The sequence below is a fragment of the Schistocerca gregaria genome, chromosome 3 (assembly GCF_023897955.1).
Source record: "Schistocerca gregaria isolate iqSchGreg1 chromosome 3, iqSchGreg1.2, whole genome shotgun sequence".
Classification (NCBI taxonomy): domain Eukaryota; kingdom Metazoa; phylum Arthropoda; class Insecta; order Orthoptera; family Acrididae; genus Schistocerca; species Schistocerca gregaria.
Genome location: NC_064922.1, coordinates 136464648 through 136485460, shown reverse-complemented (window position 1 = coordinate 136485460; position 20813 = coordinate 136464648).

Here is a 20813-nt window from a genome sequence, read left to right as displayed (position 1 = left end):
TTTTGCGAATTTGTGACTGTTTCTTTTAGTCAATTTTGTAACCAAAATCGAATTAAGAATTGGCCTAGCTGTTTCTGACGCAATATGTTAATTTACACCCAAATATATCGTTGTGTTACATGGGTCTGAGAAGTGGTGGCGTAGTCAGCGTATGAATATAAACCGCAAGTTGCAGAGAAACAGACGAAAGGCGCAGATGGACGACATTTTATAATAATTCCAGTGAAGATCCCTCTCTCCCAGATTGCAAATAGCTGCAAAGTAGATAATTCGACAGCTACCTGCTCTATTTGTTCAAATAAAGAATTACCGTTTTTTGCGGTCGATAAGATCCAAAGAGATGCAAACGTATCTGGGATAAGTTCATGGACGTCAAGAACTGAAGTTTTTACGTTCCTGTGTGCAGAGTGTGCGTTGACTACCGTAATTTGACGAGTGTTGCGGTCAATAACATGCTAATGATAGGGGTCGCCGTCTTTTTCTGTAGGCTGTAGCGAGGACAGACGTGCTCGAACGTAGCCCATCATGTCCAGTTCTCCTCCGGATTACAACAGCCGACATTTCGTGTTTCGTATAATAGGAGACGCTGCTAGTCTGTATCGAACTATTTCTGGCATTTAAAAAATGCGATACGACCCCGGAGAACTAAAGACTTCGTCTTGTGACCGAACGTAGCAAGCAGGCCTATGACCGAGAAGTTGTTCGGTCTACGTCGACTTCTGCAACTGTACTCAAGAGAAGGCCGAAAGTGCGATAACCTGATTTTCCAGAAACTTCACCCAGTGGAAGAGGGGTTGAAATAAGCGAACACGTTTCTCGTCTTATCCGTAGGTAATAGACTTTTTTTGAGAAAACGACAATCAAAGTTCTCGTGGTGGTTTGTGCGTATTTTAGCACATATTGAGTTCAGTCGAACAGACGGGGCAGTAGTTTCACAGTTACGCGCCTCGTGTTCGGTACAGTATAACTGTTTTCATTTTATCTTTCCCATTTATTAACATATGTCCGTCGAAGGTTACTACATGAGCGTTTCTTGTCAAGTTAGGGAATACAAGGGCGTTATATTAACTGTAAAATTACAACTGGGCATAACAGTAAGTTTTGCACATTATTGTATAGTACAGGTGTGTGTGGTCCTTTGCTGTCTGTTCGCGTTCATAACTAATGCAGGGATGATGTGTTTCCCTTACTGGTTCCCTCAAGAGGACAAAACCATCTCAGTAGGCCTGAATCGATTGAATACAAGACCCTGCCTGTAGGCTGCAGAAATAAACGGGTGTACGTTCTCCCCGACCGATATCCACTTCTCGGGAACAAGTACGCAACATCACCAATATTACTGACAAGACACAAAACAAGATTTTCCGGGGAAAAACATTCAAATTTTTCTCATTTATTTATTGTGTTACACGTTCGTGTAGTAATCTTCTACGGACATGGGTATATATATATATATAAAATCGTGTTTCGAACACGGGGCGCACTGTGAAGCCACGACGCTAGCTACTGGGCAACCACTCCAGCTGAACTAATTACGTCGGCAGGTAAAGCATCTCGAAAACTTTGAGCGTCGTTTTCCCAGGAACAGTCGAGTGTCTAAGGATAGACGGAGACACGCGTTCGCTTATTCTGACTCGTCTTTCACTGAGTTAAGTTCCTGAGAAATCGGATTATAGCACTTGGTCTACTTCTGGTCAGCTGCAGGGAGTGTTGGTCAAAGACAACGCGAGGAGATCTTTTGGATTCTAACTTTATCCTAAGAATGCGGTAATGCCCTGCGACTCCCATCCACATAGAGACGTTATGCACTATGATCGAAGTGTCTGGTATACTTTGGTGTATATGTTCGACAATTAACAATTAATGAACATACTGCAAAGTCATCTACTTACATTCGCAATGGTACTCTCAAAGTAATGGAGGGGCTGATTAGCGATGACACAGAAATTGGGGAGCATGCTGCCACATCACTGGTCGGTATTGAAATTACGATAAAATTGCTAAAATTGATCGCGCTATCAGCAATGATGCTTATTATTAGGGTACATTGACGGTGTCTCTTCCATCCCAACAGTCCAGGTACACTGTTGATTACCACATAATGTGATTTACACCGTGCAGTGTCTAGTTTTCTGGGCAATCAGTGGACCAAACTTGATAATGGCAGTTTAGAATCTGACACAGGCGTCGAAGTCGTGGCGGAAAAAAAAATGTACGGCAGTGTACAAAGCGTGGTACAGGAGAAAAATCAGTGTATCAAACAACGAAACAGAGTCCGTCTCCTGCGACTGATAACATGTGGGAGAAGGTTCTGTTGCAGTAAAGGTGATGAAATTTTACTCTGATCTGTGCAAGCGACGCCGCTCACAGACCACCTGCTCCAATGGATAAATACCTGTATATTTAATAGGATCGCTGTATATCCTCGATGCCGGCATGTAGACGGTATTTGTTTTCGATATGTCGCAAGAGAGAGATGGGGTAAAAATGTATCAGATGAAATTAACGGAGCTTTTATAGTTCGTAATTATTTTCTGGTGGATGGTACAGAAAACGATGATAGAATGTTAGGGTGATAGGCGTGAATGGATCCTGAGGGATGCGGATCTGCATCGATGTTGAGTCTTCCTAATTTTCCCTGAAAGAAACTCTACTGTAACTGTTCGTACTGTCGTCGTGTTGCAGGAGCAGGCTTTATTTGACGCTGACCTTACACATAGTCTCGGATGGCGGACCTACAACATGTTCGCACTTCCACCGACTGGTCAAAACACGTTCCTATAGCATTACCTCAGCTCACTCTATGGCTACACAGGTTGCGGAATGTGGTGGACATTGCTCTCTCCGACTTATGGGTAAAATTGCTATAATTGATCTCGCTACCAACGATCAGTGGGAGACAGTGGCAGTAAAACAGAGAGAGAGAGAGAGATGCGTGGACACAGAAGCAGTGGGAGGAAAAAAAATAGAGGAGACAATGAAAATGGAAAAGAGAGATGAGTGGACACCACACACAGGCTTGGGGGTCTGGACTCTCTCAGACCAGCCAATTTAACATGTCAACTATATAGAAGCGCATATTTTTGGACCGCAATTTTAAACACGTGAGTATTGGGGAAAAATAAAATTGACTCCCCACCCCAAAGAATTTTTGTGCTGCCGAGGAATTGCACTGACACTGACAAAGAAAGACAAAAGGAGAAAGTGTAAGTAATATGGGAAGAACGGTAGCGGGATATACTGCTAATCAATGGGAGAAAAAAATGAGACAGTGGGAGGGGGGGGGGGGGGGGGGGGAGACATAGGCAGGGCCGTGAGAGGGATGTGCTGAGTACGAGGCTTCACTACTAAGAGAGAACGGATAAAAGGATGTAGAATGTTCAGTGTTAAAAGAGCGCGAATTCGTTCCCATGTCAGACTTTTTGTTGAGGAAGGCGAATTGAGGATTAAGACAGCAGGTTCCCCACTTTTCTGTCAGATTCTTTACAAGAGTAGCATGTTCCCCTTTATTTTTTGTGCATTTTTCGCTGGTTTACGATGTGGTACCATACGCTGCACGATATATTGCCACCGGAATTCGAGCGAATTAACAGCTGTTCATGGAGCAGTAGCTTGAATCTGTGTGTTCGACAGTGTACACACGTGTATCATCGAGCCACTGTTAGCAGTTCTAACTTCGGATGCATGTTGAATGCAGTGTTATGCTGTGCTACAGAACATGCGAACATTCGAAGAAGTTATACAAAACGTGAGTTGTTATTAAACTGCATTTAGGAAGGGGATGCCCCCCCCCCCCCCAAAAATAGTGCTAAGTGTTCTGACGCAGAGCGGAAAGTTAATATAGAGTAACTGTTCCTAATTTCGTGATGTCGCAGAGGGCAAGAATGTAAACATTACTGGTACTTATCAATAACAGTGTATGGAAATGCTCGTTTTCTGTTCAAAAGCCAGAGCTCATCACTAAGATTTCAAATGGTTTCGTTACAGTCTTTAACTCTTACCATGTAAGCAATGAACTACTGAAGTTAGTTTGCTATTGTAAGTCACGGAATATCGTCTGTGAAATTTGTCTATTTAGTTTCTGGTATTTCGGTACGTAATTTACTTTGTACGACAGTGCAGAAAGACAGGCTTACTAACTGACGCTGAAAGTTAAATTTCCTGACCCCGGCACGTAATTTTTTTCCGAGCACTTTTTCTGCATTCACATTTCTGCTTTCCACGCATATTTTCAATCAAAATTAGAGTAGACTGCTATAATTACAAACTAAAATAATATTTATAAATATATTTGCAATTTTCATTGTATTTAAACATAATAATTTCACAGAAATAAAACATTTCATAGCACACCTATGTGAAGTGCCCTCTCAATTCCACACTCTTTTTTTCAGTGAAGCCGTTGCAGCACTTTTATTGCAATACAAAGCTTTCTTCGTCCAATTCCAAGTTGAAAACTAAGTATTACTGGACATTGCTTTATTAAGAAAACTGTTTTTAATTGCATGCCCTTTATTATTTCAGAAAACAAGTAACAGCTATTACGATAGACGTTGTATTATATTCTGTTAGAATCAAAATTATTTGGAATGTAGTAAAAGGAAAACCATTCGTAAAGCATGACACCATTTTCCCACGGCGGGTTTCAAAGAACTAACACACCAGTCAGATGAATCATGAATGAGTGTGCGAAGGTTAAATATATCGAATAAGAATATGAACGCCATGATGCTTTCATGGTGTAGGAGACTGAAAGAATAATAACAGAATGGTTTGAAAAGTTGTGATGAAGACAGTCATCAGGCGCCCAAGACCACCATAGCTGGATAACAGTTCAACCACAACCTGCATGCAAAGGGAGAAAGCTGGTACGACTGACGAACTTACAAGTTCGGCTTCGGAAGCTACTGAATAATGAATTATTGTAAAATGTATCTACGCTCCTATTTCTTTGGAATTGGTATAATTTACTTTCACTCTACTTTGAAAAAAAGCTAAGTGTTATACTGAATGTTACACTGACGAAATGTCTGGTTCAAGTAATGTTGCAATGTGGAGTGTTCTGTCCCCACTGGTTCCCATGGCGCGCCCACACATTTCAGTAAACAGACAGCAGCGGACCCTCATGCAAACAGCCATGGGTCGTGCAACGAGTAGTATACTATAACCTACTCGACTATAACATTGTCAACGGGCTTCGTTTGAATGACATCGTTAGAGTGTAGTTGCTTTGTCAAATTGAATTCACTTGCCAAGGTTTCCAAATCTGTGAGACGCCGTTGATGCGTCATTGATCTGAGGCAACTGTTAAGAAGAGTCAGAGTGCTGAAACACTTTGGTGCTTTACCAAGAGCTACGCATATATTTGGAAACAAGCTTAAAATTTTAAGCTCGTGCATCTTATTTAAGAGTTCTAATTGTTCGAAAGTACTGTATTCAAAATTTGAAATGTGCATTGTTTTCTTCAGGTATTTATTTTCTGCTTCTGACACTGTCGTGACACTATTATGGAATTCACTGATAAATAAGCTGCACGCTTCAGCGACCTGGTCATCAATCATCTTTGAGTATTTCCATAAAACCCAAATGTCTCATCTAAAATCTTCATTTTTTCACATAGGTTTTTCAAGTTAAATCTTCTGAATTCACGTCTGCCACTTAATTCATGGTTTCACCATGAAATGATTTCCTTTTGTTAGTGAGTGCGCATCTCTGGAATTTCAGGATCAGTATTAACTGGACTGGCAACAACTTTAGATCAAGGAAAATGGATAACCAATTTTCGTGAACATATTTTAAGTCATTTATTAAGCTCTCAAAGTATCTCACTTCAACGTCACTAGTAATATTTCGAGTTAGTAGTAAGTTGTTAGTAGTAATTTGAAATCAGTTGGTACCAACACCTGTGGCTAAATTGATGCCATAATTAAACACTCGAATGATCTCACATAATACAAGACAACCCATACCACAGAACTTAATTCAGTCAACAAATTTAACTTTGAAGAGCAATGGTAATCTTATCCAAGTGGCCTGCAGCTGGTACTGCTGCATGAATCCGAACACTCCGAGGGGTATCAGGCATGGAATATAAAGACCTTCCAACACACTGTTTCAGAATTTACTTTCGTTATGGACTGCTACTGTCAAGGCTGTAAAGAAGTTGAGTCATTCTGAAAAAAAGTGTATGTCTCATGACAATTATCAGCTGCATGAATCCAAACACTCCGAGGGGTATCAGGCATGGAATATAAAGACCTTCCAACACACTGTTTCAGAATTTACTTTCGTTATGGACTGCTACTGTCAAGACTGTAAAGAAGTTGAGTCATTCTGAAAAAAGTGTCTGTCTAATGACAATTTTCAGCTGCATGAATCCGAACACTCTGAGGGGTATCAGGCATGGAATATAAAGACCTTCCAACACACTGTTTCAGAATTTACAGTCGTTATGGACTGCTACTGTCAAGGCTGTAAAGACGTTGAGTCATTCTGAAAAAAGTGTTTGTCTCATGACAATTTTCAGCTGCATGAATCCGAACACTCCGGGGGTATCGGGCATGGAATATAAAGACCTTCCAACACACTGCTTCAGAGTTTACAGTCGTTATGGACTGCTACTGTCAAGGCTGTAAAGAAGTTGAGTCATTCTGAAAAAAGTGTTTGTCTCATGACAATTTTCAGCTGCATGAATCCGAACACTCCGGGGGTATCGGGCATGGAATATAAAGACCTTCCAACACACTGCTTCAGAATTTACAGTCGTTATGGACTGCTACTGTCAAGGCTGTAAAGAAGTTGAGTCATTCTGAAAAAAGTGTCTGCCTCATGACAATTTTCAGCTGCATGAATCTGAACACTCCGGGGGTATCAGGCATGGAATATAAAGACCTTCCAACACACTGTTTCAGAATTTACAGTCGTTATGGACTGCTACTGTCAATTCGACTACATTCCAACATCGTCGTTTTGCTTTTGTTGATGTTCATTTTATATCCTCCTTTCAAGACACTGTCCATTCCGTTCAACTGCTCTCCCAGGTCCTTTGCTGTCTCTGACAGAATTACTATGTCATCGGCGAACCTTAAAGTTTTTATTTCTTCTCCATGGATTTTAATACCTGTTCTGAATTTTTCTTTTGTTTCCTTTACTGCTTGCTCAATATACAGATTAAATAACATCGGGGAGAGGCTACAACGCTGTCCCACGCCCTTCCCAACCACTGCTTCCCTTTAATGTCCCTCGACTCTTATAACTGCCATCTGGTTTCTGTACCAATTGTAAACAGCCTTTCGCTCCCTGTATTTTACTCCTGCCGCCTTTAGAATTTGCAAGAGAGTATTCCAGTCAACATTGTCAAAAGCTTTCTCTAAGTCTACAAATGCTAGAAATGTAGGTTTGCCTTTTCTTAATCTACCTTGTAAAATAAGTTGTAGAGTCAGTATTGCCTCACATGTTCCGATATTTCTACAGAATCCAAACTGATCTTCCCCGAGGTCGGCTTCTACCAGTTTTTTCCATTCGTCTGTAAAGAATTCGCGTTAGTGTTTTGCAGCTGTGACTTATTAAACTGATAGTTCGGTAATTTTCACATCTGTCAACACCTGCTTTCTTTGGGATTGGAATTATTATATTCTTCTTGAAGTCTGAGGGTATTTCGCCTGTCTCATACATCTTGTTCACCAGATGGTAGAGTTTTGTCGGGACTGCGTCCCCCAAGGCTGTCAGTAGTTCTAATGGAATGTTGTCCACTCTCGGGGCCTTGTTTCGACTTAGGTCTTTTAGTGGTCTGTCAAACTCTTCACTCAGTATCATACCTCCCATTTCATCTTCATCTACCTCCTCTTCCATTTCCATAATATTGTCCTAAAGAACATCACCCCTGTATAGACCCTCTATATACTACTTCCAACTTTTTGCTTTCCCTTCTTTGCTTAGAACTGGGTTTCCATCTGAGCTCTTGGTATTCATGCAAGCGGTGCTCTTTTCTCCAAAGGTCTCTTTAATTTTCCTGTAGGCAGTATCTATCTTACCCCTAGTGAGATAAGCCTCCACATCCTTACATTTGCTCTCTATCCATCCCTGCTTAGCCATTTTGCACTTCCTGTCGATCTCATTTTTTGAGACGTTTGTATTCCTTTTTGCCTGCTTCATTTACTGTATTTTTATATTTTCTCCTTTCATCAATCAAATTCAATATTTCTTCTGTTACCCAATGATTTCTGCTAGCCCTCGTCTTTTTACCTACTTGATCCTCTGCTGCCTTCACTACTTCATCCCTCAAAGCTACCCATTCTTCTTCTAGTGTATTTATTTCCCCCATTCCTGTCAATTGTTCCCTTATGCTCTCCCTGAAACTCTGTACACCCTCTGGTTCTTTTAATTTATCTAGTTCCCATCTCCTTAAATTCCCACCTTTTTGCAGTTTCTTCAGGTTTAATCTACAGTTCATAACGAATAGATTGTGGTCAGAGTCCACATCTGCCGGTGGAAATGTCTTATAATTTAAAATCTGGTTCCTAAATATCTGTCTTACCATTATATAATATATCTGAAACCTTCTAGTATCTCCAGGTTTCTTCTATGTATACAATCTTCTTTCATGATTATTGAACCAAGTTATGCTCTGTGCAAAATTCTACCAGGCGGCTTCCTCTTTCATTTCTTAGCCCCAATCCGTATTCACCTACTACGTTTCCCGTTTCCTTCTCTTCCTTTTCCTACTGTCGAATTCCAATCACCCATGACTATTCAATTTTCGTCTCCCTTCACTACCTGAATAATTTATTTTATCTCATCATACTCTTCTTCAATTTCTTCATCATCTGCAGAGCTAGTTGGCATATAAACTTGTACTACTGTAGTAGGCATGGGCTTCGTGTCTATCTTGGCCACAATAATGCGTTCACTATCCTGTTTGTAGTAGCTTACCCGCACTCCTATTTTTTTATTCATTATTAAACCTACTCCTGCATTACCCCTATTTGATTTTGTATATACATTAAACATCATATCACTCTGACTTATCAGAAACTGAAAAGGAAGATGTTCTTAACAAAATATGGACCCCGACATTAAAATATATTTTATGGCGACGTTTGAGCAGAGCATATCCACACCACAATAAACATGTCCATTGATACCACAATAAGCGTTCACAGAAATTTACGCCATGAAATCGTTTATATTGTTGGCGCTGAACGCAACGATCTTAAACGGCCGCGAAGTTCACAAAAGTAACGTTCAAGTTTTAGACTTCTGATGCAACAACCATATAAATCAGATTTATTTATCATTTTCCTAGAAACTGTGATTTTGGACTTAAGTACGTTTTATGCCAAACCCCTTTATACAGGTCTTATTAGAGCCTCCTTTTGTCACTCTTTGCCGATGTCAATGTTGGTGCAGATGAAGCTTGAAATTCTGACATATCTGCAGAATGAATTGTAAAAGATAAGCTACTCAGTACTCATCTCAAAATAGTTGTCTAGAAAAATCCAAGAAAAACTTGCAGGTAACTAACGTCGCAGAAGACGTCATAAGAAGTCATGTAGCCTTTGCAACACTAGCAACTGAGCACACATATTGTCTTACGTTAAGTGACTTTTTAATAGACACACGCGTTTTTCTGAAACTTAATGTGACTAATGTTTTACTATAGGATCCATCGTTCTTGACGTTGTGGCAGTATGCATTTTGCTTACAGAAAGCATACTTCCGATTTTAAGGTAAGATGTACTTTTCGTCTTACTGGCTAGAGAGCTGAATTTTCTCACTAAAGTATGTCATTACGCCTGGCATCTTTGTAACAGAACTTTTTAGAAACATATAATTTGACTTTCCGAAAACATAGTGTTTATTATACTGATTGAAATCACAGAGTATCAATTGCATCTGAAGCGAGGTTTCTTGGGATTATAGCAAGTATTAAACCTTGTCATTAGCAGTTTAACCAGTTAGTCTTCTATTTTTAGTAAGTGACTATTAGCAGTACATAGCGTTTTGTCGTCGAGAAGCACACATTCGCGATCTATCGGCCTACTCGGCGAACTAACTGCCGGACGATGTAAGTTCCAAATCGTACCACTAGGTGGCCAACGGCTACAGATATGGAGGCACCAATTTCAAACCAGAATTTTCTGTTGACATCGATACTGTCTTTGATATTTTTTCTTGCTCGTCCTGGAACTGCATATTGGTTTTCAACACAAACTCATTAGTCAGCTTATAGAATATTGGTGCTACTTGTTTTCCAGCCGACATCATCAAGGAAGAAAATGCTTGCCCCTATTATGTACGAACGTCTATTGTTCTATATTTTTCCTTTGCGTGTAAGGACCAATAATAATGCAAGGCGAAAATAATATTCGTTTTTGAGAAACCCTTAACTTGAATATCGTATTCAGAGCGCTTACTTCGTTTACTTCGTAAAAACATGTCCTCTAACTGTAGAGTAACAAATTCTCGTAAAATTCCGATTGAAGTTCGTATCTCCTCGCGGTCGTTGACACATGCTTTTGAGTACTTTCATGGCAAACATCGTTGTTAAGAAAGGCTGAATTATTTGTTTCTTGATTCCAATGGTTTGCTGTCACTGGTGCTCTTTTGGTAAATATTGTATTACGAACATTTAGTTATGGTACACCTGTGTTCTCATAGTCGACATATTTGTTTTATCACTTAGAATTTATCTTAGGCGCAATACCAAACAGTCACAGAAGAGTGTTAGTCTACATTACGACACATTAGTCCTCTTCAGTGCTAATGCCGTCTCTTGATTTGCTTGAAGAGGCTGATAAAGACGCTGACAATAGAGAATATAATGAAGAAGATTTTCTTGAAAAAGATAATGTGTGCAGATGACGGTGACAAAGACTCAGACTTTGACGCAAAAAAATGAGGAAAATGAGGAATCCCTGGGTGACAGTGGAAGACTGAGCTAGGTCGTGCTTAGATTGTAATAACAGTGTCAATAGCATAAGACTCGATACTCATTTTATGTGGAAAATACTCTAGTAGTTGTAATAATTATAAAAATTTGTAACTAGTGCGTAAAATAAATGACGACGTCTTTTCCAATAACATTTTGAGCAGCAAGATTCTCATTGTAGGATATAAAACAAGAAATCTTGTACCTATTTTGTATGTAACATATCGTTGGAGATATAGTAATTCTAATTAACTAGTGTGTAAACAATAAATTATGACTTCCTTCGAATAAAATTTGCAGTAGTAAAATTTATGCTAATTTTGTAGGAATGTAACTTTTTCCTCCATTTTGTGCCATAGTCTCTAAGAAGTAGCGATGTAACCTATATTCTGTAAAAAATTTCAAGTACTCTTTTTCGAAATGCTGGGAAACAACTATATATTGGGATAGCAAATGAATCATTACCAAGACAGCGAAGAGCTTTACTTCATTGTGAAGCATATAATTGTATTTGCATTTTACAGAGAGAATAAAACATTCTGTTTCGTATATGAAGAACCTTGCCTTAACCACCGTGGACTATGTTTCAGTGAATGTGATTTGCCATTGAATTAGACTGGACTGTGCTAGGGGTGGGGGAACTCAAATTACGCGGATGTGGGATTGTGTGTGTGGGGAGGGGGGGGGGGGGGCGGGGAACCAACCACAAAATCGAACCATTTAATCACAGTTTTTATTAACCATCAAACATATCAGATTATGGTAGCTGCCCACTGCCTACAATGTATTTAACTGATTTGATGTATGTATGATGTATGATTGAATCAGATTTGTACATGTTATTTTGATCTCAGACACATAACTTTCAGATTATGTGAATAATCTCTATACTCGCATTTTAGTAGTTTTTGACATTGGCTGTTAAACAGTACATATACATAACAAATGTAAGTGTGAATTGTCCCTGTCTGTAACGCCTCATTCCACCCCCGCAGGCCCATGAGAGTTATGTAGTATGGTAGCCCTACATCCCCCATCCATGATGTTTTGCTACTGGTGTTGCTAACTCTGTCACGCGTATTTCGGCTAACCAACTTCCAAAATCTACTACAAATCGGAAATAAAAAGATATTTGTTTGAGGAACAGGCTTTCTATTTATGTATGGGTTTTATATAACTCGCAACGCCTTCAAAAACCAAACGAGAGATTTTTGTATTTTCTCGTGCGCCACGCTTCGATTTTCCCGGTCCTACAGAAAAAAGAACAGGACCTTTTTTTTAGGTAATTTAGTATAGTTTAATTTTGTAGTGGGGCACGTTTCCGCTGGAGGTTCCTGTATTCGATTTATTCAAGAAACCCGAGTTTGAAAGTCACTTTAGTGCGTTCTTCTTGAATGATACGGAAAATGCGGGCTCTAGCAACATTTAACTGCATTTTAAGTAGGACGATTAGATTCCGCATAGCGAGCGAGAGAAAACGAAAATTGTATGTGAAGGCGTTGTGGGTTGCACAAAACCCATAGGTATGGCCAGCTGAATCACCCTGTGTGTATATAATGATCAATTTGGTATATTACAGGCACACTGCTCTTTTATCTGCATAATCATTTTTTCTTCAGACTACTGAACATTAACATTTCCATATCTCGATAGTATTTTTCCAAAGTGTAATGTGTGAATTGTTATGGAACAGTTCATTCTGTATGAAAAATTGGTATTTCAGGGTCATCCACTTCTTCATCCACAAATTGTGTTAATGTTGAGGGTTCTGAGTTGGCACTGCTAACGACACTACCCCTGATGTAGGGTCAGATGGTACCTAGAATACAAACAATATTTATTTTATGAAGCACGTTCGTGTAGAAAACTCGAAATATTTATAAGTTTACGTCGGTAGTGAATTATTTTGAACCTTTCAGAACTGCATCTTCAAATTGAAAATTGTCCGTCCCCCATGAATCTCTCACGCCCGTGCCTCCCTTTCCCAGTGGGGCACACCTCACTGGTTGGGAACCACTTGTCTAGCATAAGAAAATGGTTTAACCGCTTTCACAGGGTTTTCGAATTTAGAATTACCCCTCAGTCCCGAATACTTGCAGTTGGGAAGGCGCTGACAAAAACATCGCTCTTTTGTTTTATCTGTTGGCACCTTTGGAATCCAGTCTTTTAACTACCGTATTCACCTTTCAATCACTCTTCTCTAAATTGTTCCGTATTTGGAGGTTTCTTTGCTATTTTTTAAACAAATAGTGCACATTTCTTACTCAGAGTAAAACTAATTGGACAAAAGCACTGGAAACGATCAGAGACTGCTGACAGTGTATTGTTGATCATAAGAACGGTTGTAATAGGACTGCATACTGCATTGTAGCAAGTGTGATTGTTTATTCAAGCAACCCACGGTAGTCCAGCTGCAATTTGTTATTTCACTAGAATTCACGCCGTAGGCGCTACTAATTGATATGCTCCACCCACTGTCCCAAATAGTCCCAGACATATCCCATGAGATTAAGACAGAGTGATTTAGCAGGTCTGCCGGGGTGCTGTAGTGTGCAGCAGTGTTTGTAAAATTCCGCAATTTTTGCTCGCTGTTCTGTGAACACCGCTGTTGTCAGCTTGGAAGCTGGGAGTGTTCACAGCATATTCAACTTGAAGATGTAGAGGAAAGGGCCCCCTTGATCACAGATTAGATTAGATTAGTACTTGTTCCATAGATCATGAATACGACACTTCGTAATAATGTGGAACGTGTCAGGTTAATAAAAGATGTCTATACAAGATATTACATTACACAAAATATTACATGACACTTAATGTTTTTATTTATTTACTTTTTTTGGGTGGGGTTGGGGAAATTACCCACTTACTATATCCAAAAATTCATCTGATGAGTAGAAGGGGTTGCCATTAAGAAATTCTTTTAATTTCCTTTTAAATGCTAATGGCTATCTGTCAGACTTTTGATGCTATTAGGTAAGTGACCAAAGACTTTTGTGGCAGCATAATTTATTCCCTTCTGAGCCAAAGCTAGATTTAACCTGGAGTAGTGAAGATAATCCTTTCTACTAGTGTTGTATTCATGTACACTGCTATTACTTTTGAATTCGTTTGGATTGTTAATAACAAATTTCATAAGTGAATATATATCTATTGTGAGGCTACAGTGAAGATCTCTATCTGCAGGATGATCTTGGATGAGCTCCAGCAGTTATTCTGATTACACGCTTTTGTGCAATGAACACTATTCTACTCAACGATGAGTTACCCCAGAGTATGATGCCATACGAAAGCAGAGAATGAAAACTGAGATGTATATCGCCATCATTTGCAATGACCCTAGTAGCATAAGTAGCTGAACTCAAACGTTTCAACAAAAGTAAATGGTTCAAATGGCTCTGAGCACTATCGGACTTAACCTCTGAGGTCACCAGTCCCCTAGAACTTAGGACTACTTAATCCTAACTAACCTAAGGACATCACACACATAAATCCCCGAGGCAGGATTCGAACCTGCCACCGTAGCGGTTCCAGACTGTAGCGTCTAGAACCGCTAGGTCACAACGGCCGGCAAACGTTTAAGCAGGTCTTCAGTGTGGTTTTTCCAGTTCAACCCCTCATCAATGCATACACCTAGAAATTTTGAATATTCTACCTTACCTACCGATTTCTTGTCGAAGTCTATATTTGTTAATGGTGTCATTCCATTTACTGTGTGGAACTGTGTATACTGTGTTTTGTCAAAGCTTAATGAGAGCCCATTTGCAGAGAACCACTTAACGATTTTCTGAAAAACATTTCTGCTTGCTATAGCAATCTGCCTCCCATGCCACTCTATGCAACAGAAATCCTCCATCTACAACAAATTCTGTGTTTTCGAAGTAAACTGGGTCCTTAAAGGCATCAAAGAACTTGTAAAACATAGCTTTAAATGTTTTCCACACACCTACGCAGGCACAGAATACGTATACTGAAAAGGAAACGAACAACAGTGAACACAAGAAGGAACCATTCAACTGAAAGTAGAAAGGTGATGTCTATCGCTTACCATGTGATTTGCGAGTACATTGATTGAACAAGCCCTGTATTTACTTACCAAATAGGTTTTTTGTTACTCTCCTTGAGCCGGCCGCGGTGGTCTCGTGGTTCTAGGCGCGCAGTCCGGAACCGTGCGACTGCTACGGTCGCAGGTTCGAATCCTGCCTCGGGCATGGATGTGTGTGATGTCCTTAGGTTAGTTAGGTTTAAGTCGTTCTAAGTTCTAGGGGACTAATGACCACAGCAGTTGAGTCCCATAGTGCTCAGAGCCATTTGAACCATTTACTCTCCTTGATTAGCCGAAAACAAAATTTGAAGCTCTACAAATTTTTCCCTATGAAATATTGCTTCAAATTAGACAATCCTCAGTTGCTGCAGGGTTTGTGAAGACGAAATGAGCATTTTGGAAAAGTGTGGAAAAATTTCGTTTTCTGACGTATCATTTTTATAGGAAAATTTCGTCACACAGCAAAGTTTTGGTACTCAATGAATCCAGAATTTAATGCTCTACATTTTTAGTAGCATTCGCTTTTTGGATCAAATGGTTATTTTCGGAAGTATTTGAATAAAGCCATAAAAAGTTTGAAATTTAATCGTCTTTCTTTCCATCACGGCTGAAACTTCAGGCGGAAACCGGGGAGACTCAGTTTATTAATATTAGTGCCCTACTTGAATGAAGAAAACAGTCTTCAAAATTTCACAAATTTTTGAAAGTAACCTTTTTTTTGAGATATTTCTACTCGCTTGTTTGTAAACTGCCTTACCCGCGACTGAGGCCGGCCGTAGTGGCCGTGCCGTTCTAGGAGCTACAGTCTTGGGCCGAGCGACCGCTACGGTCGCAGGTTCGAATCTTGCCTCGGGCATGGATGTGTGTGATGTCCTTAGGTTAGTTAGGTTTAATTAGTTCTAAGTTCTAGGTGACTGTTGACCTCAGAAGTTAAGTCGCATAGTGCTCAGAGCCATTTTTTGAACCGCGAATCTTACAGGTGTTGGCAAAAAATGTGGAGACACTGTGAGAAATGCATGCTTCAACCAAAATACAGATGTTAGGCAAACATCGGCGTTGCGGTATTGTATTGGACCACGAACGGTGCCTGTGGCATTTTCTCAATACGTTGCAGATGTCGGCCGTGGTCTCAACAGTGCTCTCTGTAGGAGACGAGGTACTGGCGGAAGTAAAGCTGTGAGGAGGGGTCGTCAGTCGTGCTTGGGTAGCTCAGATGGTAGAGCACTTACCCACGAAAGCCAAAGTTCTCGAGTTCAAGTCTCGGTCCGGCACACATTTTTAATCTGCCAGGAAGTTTCATGTTAGTGCTCTCTGTAGTTTTGAATGCGCTATATCGTAGTGGAGAAATTGTTAGTGATCGTATTGTCGATGTTTCCATAACGAAGGGAGCCGAGGTTTTCTGCATTTCAAGTGAGTCACTATATTGAATATTTATACCGCACACAGGGAAAGTGTAAAAAACATTTCCCGATGGATCACACAGTGGACGAGAGAGTGTGTTGAATCATCGTATCAGGCTGTCATTAAACAGAACCGTGACGAAAAATAAGAGGACGAAAGCTGCAAAAGAGACAGTAGAACTGAAGGTCGAAGTCGCGAACTCTGTCCGCACCAGAACAACGTAAGAGAGCTCCGTAATCAAGAAAACGCCGCGCAAGCTGGAATTCCATAACACCTCATCAGTGACGCAAACTCCCGTAACAGGAAAAAGTGCTGCAGGAACGATAAAACATGGAGTATGAGGCAATAGAAGAAACTCAATTTCTCGGATGAGTCTTGTTTCACACCGTTTCCAACTTACCGCCGAATTTACTTGCAGAGAGTGAAACATGGCGGAATAGGCATGTCGTAATAGACCACGGGCCACGTGTTTACTCGTCAGGGTTACGTTACTGCCATAGAATGTGTGACGATTCTGTGGTACACTGTATGTTCCGAAACGGCGATGCTGTGTTCCAAGGCGACAGGACACGTGTTCACACAGATCTTATCACCCGGGACGCGTTTTGTGAGTGCGAGGATGAATTGTCACATATCCTCTGGCCACCACAGTAACCAGATTTCAAGTTACAGAGATTTTTATCGTCTACATTGAAGGCTGCGTGATCGGTATCTACCTCCACCATCATTTTTTTTTTTTGGGTGGTAGACTGTATACGATTCACTTGAAGACCATACAAGACCTTTAATTATCCATTCCGAGACAATGAATGTCATCCGGTTTCGTGTACCGTATTAGGAATGATAATTGTAACGGCCGTTACCCGGTCGACCGCACTTTCAAATACGCGCGCCGCCAGTTACGCTGCCGCGTTTCCCACAGCCGCCACCGAGGCACGAGGGCGCTGCCACCAACGATTATCCCTCTGCCAATGAGATGCAAGTATCCACTCTCCGGAGCTCCAAACTTCATGCACTGAGCTCCATTTCGTGTGTTTGCCAGTTGAGTTACATTTACAGACTTTCACAGTGGTTAAGACTCGCGATCTACTAAATATTTACATAGGCCAACGATGGAAAAACTTTTTTGCTGAAAATACTTTATTCTTATGTTTTTTAGGGTGGCAAATCCAAATATGATACTTAAAAATTGTATCACCCACAATTTCTTCACATTTTACAGTTAAACTTATTAAATTAAGCGATTTTTAAAGAATTTAGCAGCTTTTATATAGTAAAATAATTTGAAAAGGAGGTGTAATGTATATAGATTTTTCCTGTTTCCTGTGCAATGCTCAGGACAATGTCTAATCGTGCTTGTAAAAACTCTGTTGACAGTTTTTGTTATATTTGTGGTGAATTTGTGATTAAAAAAACACCAAAGAAACATTACAGACTTTGTGAAAAAGGTTTACCTATCATACTTTGGATCTAAACTTGGTGATCAAGCCGACTGCAGTGGCCGAGCGGTTCTAGGCACTACAGTCTGGAACCGCGCCACCGCTACGGTCGCAGGTTCGAATCCTGCATCGGGCATGGGTGTGTGTGATGTCCTTAGGTTAGTTAGGTTTAAGTAGTTCTAAGTTATAGGGGACTGATGACCGCAGAAGTGAAGTCCCATAGTGCTCACTCAGAGCCATTTCACCCAATTTTTTTTTTTTTTTTTTTTTTTTTTTTTTTTTGCGATCGACAAATCTCGGACGCCGCATAAGGTATGTTACGTGTGTTGAAGATCTGAGAAAATGGTCCAACAAGGAGCAAAAGTCATTAGGTATGTATCCATTATAGATACAGTGTTAAGGAAGTTTCAAACTTTAGGATGTTTAGTGAGCCTGAAAGTTCACTTTTTGAACAGTCACCTTATTACTTCCCAGACAATATGGGAGACGTTAGTAAGGAGCAAGGAGAGCGTTTTCAACTGGGCATTAAAGTGATGGAAAACGCTACCAAGGCCGCTGGAACACAAACATGATGGGGGACTACTGTTGGTCACTTCACCGAGCAGTTCAGAAAGGGACTCATCGTAGAAAAATCTACACAAGAAGCTTCAAGGAAAAAAGAGGAAGGAAATACAAACCAATACCAGCTGGCAAGTGAAACCTCTATTAACGCATATCATTGTTTTAAGTAGCTCACTGTAAAGACAAACCATGCTTATGTTGTAACAAAGCGTTTCATTAATTTCCCCGTTTACCGTATAGCATAGGATTTTTATATGATATAATAAAAATCGTATTGCTCGAAAACTATGTGTGATACAAAACAACTAAGGCTAGATTTGGATTCAGCTCATAAAAAATCTATAAAAGTCAGCTATAAAAGGAAAAGAAAGTTAAAAATTTTTTTTCATTTGCCTGTGTTATTGTATTGAGGACTGATTTGTAAATCTGCGGTACCTGTATATGTTTTAACATTCAGAACTACTGTTAGCCACTGACGCTGCAACTACAGCTAAAACGTTATGTATTCGTTTTATTATTTGGTATTAAATGCAGAATAGTTTAATATCTCACTTCTCTGTTCATAAACAGCATCCTTTCCTCCCTGCTGTATCCACTAAAAAATCGCACAGTGCGCAAGGAAGTCATAATACTTGTGTTTTGGCGGTTACCATATCTTTGTCCCGTCTTTGTATGTTACTTTTCCAGTCCTGCGATATATTGACTCCGACACACTAAGGTAACAAAGCCATGCACGTATACAGACGGCGGTACGAGTAATATCGCATGCACAAGATTCGAAACGGAAGTGCATTGGTGGAACTGTCTCTGTTCTCAGGAGATTCATGTGAAACGGTGTCCGACGTGATTATGGCGCCACGACGATAATTAACAGACCTTGGACGCGGATTGGAGCTGGACGCATGAGGCAGTCCATTTCCAAAATCGTTAGGGAATTCAATGTTCCGAGATCCACAGTGTCAAGAGTGTAACAAGAATACCAAATGTATTATCTGTCACCACGAACAACGCAGTGGCCGACGGCCTTCAATTAACGGCTGGGGGCAGCGAGGTTTGCGTAGAGTTGTCAGTGCAAAAAGACAAGCAACACTGTTTGGAATAACCGCAGAAAGCCATGTGGAACGTACGGCGAACGTATCCATTAAGGCAGTAAGGGAAAATTTGATTTAATGAGCTATGGCGGCAGAGAACCGACGCCTTTGCTACCAGCACCACATCGCCTGCAGCGTCTCTCCCGCACTCGTGACCATGTCGGTTAGATCCTAGACAACAGGAAAACCGGGACTTGGTCAGATGAATCCTGATTCAGTTTATAAAAGCTGATGGTAGGGTTCGGGTGTGCAGCAGATCCCAAGAAGCTCTGGACCTAAGTTGTCAACGAGGCACTTGCAACCTGGTGGTGGCTCAGTGATGGTGTGGGCTGTGTTTACATGTAATGGACTGGATGCTGTGGTAAAACTGAAGCCATCAGTGAGTGGAAATATGTTCGGCTACTTGGTGACCATTTGCAGCCATTCAAGGACTTCATATTGCCAAACAACAATTGAATTGTTATGGATGACAGTGCGCCATGTCACCAACCACAATTTTTCGCAGATGGTTTGAAGGAAATTCTGGGTAATGATTTGGCTACTCAGATCGCCCAACATAAATCCCATCGAACATCCATGGGACATAATCGAACGTTCAGTTAGTACTCAAAACCCTGCACTGGCAGCGCTTGCACTGTTATGATCGGTAATAGAGGCAGCATGGCTCAAAAATTTCTGCAGGGAACTTCCAACAACTCGTTCAGTTCATGCCAAGGCGGACTGCTGCACTTCGCTGGGCGATAAGACATCAGGATATAACGTTTTCCACTTCAGTTTATGTCACAGTTAGTTACATTGCAGGTCTTACTAGTGCCAGCAGTCAACTCCAGCAGGGAGCGCGTAACTATTTCAGACAAGTTTAACTATTTTAATTGCATGTTTAAATGCATAAAAACTCTCTATAGCACATGTAGACAATTTTAGACATATTTCTATGCCATCAGTGTTTGCTAAAGTTATTGAAAAGGCAGTGTATGTAAGGATAATTGATCACTTTATATCACACGATTTGCTATGAAATGTACAGTTTGGCTTTAGAAGTCGTTTAACAACTGAAAATGCATTATCATTTTTTTCTCTGTGAGGTACTGGATGGGTTCAACAAAAGGTTTCGAGTGCTAGGCATACTTTCTGATTTAACTAAGGCGTTTGATTGTGTCGATCACAAAATATTGCTCCAGAAGTTGGACCATTACAGAATACGGAGAGTAGCTCACAATTGGTTCACCTCTTACTTTAGCAACGGACAGCAAAAGGTCATTATTCACAATGTTGAGAATGGCTGTAATGTGGAGCCTGAGTGGGGTATGATTAAGTGGGGGGTGCCCCAGGGATCAGTGTTGGGGCCA